The 3,023-nt window shown below is 46.7% G+C and overlaps 1 long non-coding RNA gene across 3 annotated transcripts in view; it reads left to right on the top strand.

Annotated features, from left to right (window-relative positions):
* The first annotated feature begins 6 nt into the window (after positions 1-6).
* Positions 7-3,023, top strand: part of LOC107156743 — a 19,885-nt gene continuing 16,868 nt past the window's right edge. For 2 of the 3 annotated variants that reach the window (XR_007351874.1, XR_007351873.1), the window contains exon 1: positions 7-461. This is a non-coding gene — a long non-coding RNA (uncharacterized LOC107156743). Of the gene's footprint in view, positions 520-3,023 lie in introns of all 3 variants that reach the window. The other variant, XR_001505388.2, reaches the window with a different exon arrangement.

The following is a 3,023-nucleotide window of genomic DNA, read 5'->3' as shown; positions in this document are numbered from 1 at the left end:
GCCCCGCCTGCGCGCCCGCCCGCACCCGAGGCCCCCGGGGACGCGAACCCGGCGCCAGTGCGCCGGGCGCAAGATGGCTCCGGGTCAACTTCACTTTCGTTTCTTCGGAAGGACGGCCCCCTCCGAGGGCTGGGCGGGGTAGGGCTCGGGCAGCCTAGCGACCCGCCGGGCCTTGCACCGACTGCCCCTCGAGTGCCTTCCCGGCCTCGGACCGGAGGTGGCCTTTCTTTAGGAAGTCGGAGAACCTGCCGCGCCCCAGACCCTCCCGGGGCCTCCGAGGAACGCGAAGCTCCGGCGGGAAAAGCGGCGCTGGGGAAGCGGCCTGAACTGGACTCCGTGGGTCTCTGGGGGGTCCCTCCAAGCGACTGACGCCCCACTGTGGGCTGTCTGTCCATGTCCCCTCCGCATCGCGAGCTGCAATCAGCGGGCACCAGCCAGGCGACTTCGCAAGATAAATCAAGGTAACCGCAAAGGGACGATCTGGGACCCACGTCGGCGACCCGCCCCTTCCCAGTCCGGGTGAGTACCCCAGAGTCAGCTCTGGGGCGGACACTGGCCACGCGCAGGGGTTGAAGCCGGGCTTACTGTGGCCACGGGTAAGCCGCTGGACGGGGTCTGGTTCCGAAAGCTCACACTCGGTCACGACTCGCTCACACCACTACCTTGTTATCTAGAAGGAAAACACCTACGGATTCCATGGTCAAGCTTACCTAACTGCTTGCCCTTGCATCTAACCCTAGGAGAAGACCCACAGATCCGCTCCAGGGCTCAGCAGCTCTTTCCCCCCACTCGGGGAGAAGAGCCTTTATCCTTTTTTTTTTTTTTTTTTTTAAATTTTGTTTTGTTTATTTATTTATTTATTGGTACCAGGAATTGAACCCAGAGATGCTTAACTGCTGAGCTATATTCCCAGCCCCAGAAATTCCCTTTTCTGTGTTTGATTTTTTTCCCCACCGCTTGAGATTTATGTCCCTTCCAGCTGATGCCCTGTCGCCACTGTCCTCTCGTTCATCCAACCTGTCAGTCACACTAAATTTCATTCTCTTGTAGGCAGTGATCTTTCTTCCTTCTGTGTCTTTGCACATTCTGTTCCTTGACCTAGAATGCACTTCTTCTGTTGAAGTAGTCTTTCAAAATCAGCTTCAAATATTGCAGGAGAGAGAGGTCCCTCACTCCAGGAGGGGGATGGGTGAGGCAGCGGGTTCAATTCTTGGTTCCTGGTTCTGTGCTTGCCCCTTATTCAGCATTTATCCCTTGTTCCTCTGAAAATCCTTCAGTCATTTAACATCACTTTACTAGGCACCTAATGTGTGCCAGTGTGTGAAGCACAAATAAGAGCCCCTTCCTGCAGCTGTCAGTCAGTGGCAGGGGTGGGTGGCAGCCAGAGGATGGATACCTCAACAATCATCCCAGTGTTAGGCATTACTTGTTAATATAGTCTTCTGGGGGCAGAGAACATGTTTTATACACCCCTATATTGCTGGTTAGTTGAAATGAATGAGAGAGCACTGGCAGGTAAAATAATGGGCAGGAATATTGGGTAACTTCACAGGATGAAATTAAAAATATCAATAACTATATGAAAAGATCCTGAATCTCATTACATCAGGGAAATGCTGGGTAAAGCTGCAGTGAGCTACTTCCTATCCACTCAACAGGCACCATTAACCACTGGATCAGAACAGGTAGGAGCAAGGACAAAGAGCAGCTTGTCAACTGCAGGAAGCCAGTTTGCTTTTACCCAGGAAAGATGTGAACATACACACACACTCCACAATTCAGCCACTCCACTCCTACAGGAGGACACACATACAAGAAGTCCATAGATGCACTATTTGTAATAGCCCCCAAACTTCTGGAAACAACTCAAATGTCCATCAAAGTAAAATGGATAAATAAATGGTGGTATATGCCTATGATGGAATATTGTATAGCAACACAAGAGAAATACTACAACTGCAAACAACAAGGTGGGTAATTATCTAAATGAAATTGAGAGGAGCCATATACACATTATATATGATTTCATTTATGTAAAATCCCCAATCAGGCAAAACTAAACTATGATATGCCCTGCATAAAGACAGGATGGTTTACCTTTAAGGAGGAAATAGGGGGTTTTGACTGGGAAGGAATATTCTGGGTGCTGGGGATGTTCTAGTTCTTGAACGGGTAGTAGCTAGATAAGTTTGCTTTCCAATAATTCATTAAGTTAAACATTTATATTTTATTCACATTTGGTGTGTACATGAGTGTATTTCACAATTTTAAAAGGTTAAAAAAGAACAAATCTTCCTGCAGCGACTCCAGCCCATTTCCCCATGTTCTTTTCTCCACTGAAGCAACATGAGTCAGGTCTTACCTCACTTCCTTGTCTTCTGGATAAATAATCTCAAAGTCTTTAACCTTCTTCAGGAATGATCCAGAAGCGCTTCGGCTGCTTCCCATCCCTTTTAGTCTAACATAGTATAGAGCGCTGAAGCTGAAAGGAGAAATGTCTTTTCTAAAGACGGTCAGTTTGTGCCAGGAAAGAACTGCTGCTGTCATTTAATCTTAGCAGCTCAGGTAACTGCCAAGAGTCTTGTTCATCTCCTCCTCCTCCTCAGTAATTGTTTTAATTCCCCCGGGGCTGGGAGGTGGTGACTGAAATCTTTGTGCCGTTCTATTGTAGAGAGATGGAGCTGGAGGAGTTGGGTGAAGCTCTTTTAAAAATTAACCAAAAGTGGGCTGGGGCTCAGCGATAGAGCACTCCCCTAGCACGGGGCGGGGCCCTGGGTTCCATCCTCAGCATCACATAGAAATAAGTAAATAAAATAAAGGTATTGTGTCCAACTACAACTAAAAAAAAAATATATATATATATATATATTTATATATATATATGTATTTATATAATGCCAGGCGAGCGCGCTACCGCTTGAGCCACATCCCCAGCCCCTTGGGTTTTTTTTAATATATATATATATTTATATATATATATTTATATATATATTTATATATATAAATATATATATATATTTATA

Source organism: Marmota marmota, unplaced genomic scaffold, assembly GCF_001458135.2.
Source record: "Marmota marmota marmota unplaced genomic scaffold, marMar, whole genome shotgun sequence".
NCBI classification, from domain to species: domain Eukaryota; kingdom Metazoa; phylum Chordata; class Mammalia; order Rodentia; family Sciuridae; genus Marmota; species Marmota marmota.
Note: the sequence above shows the minus strand (reverse complement) of the source record. Positions and strands in the feature narration are given on the sequence as shown.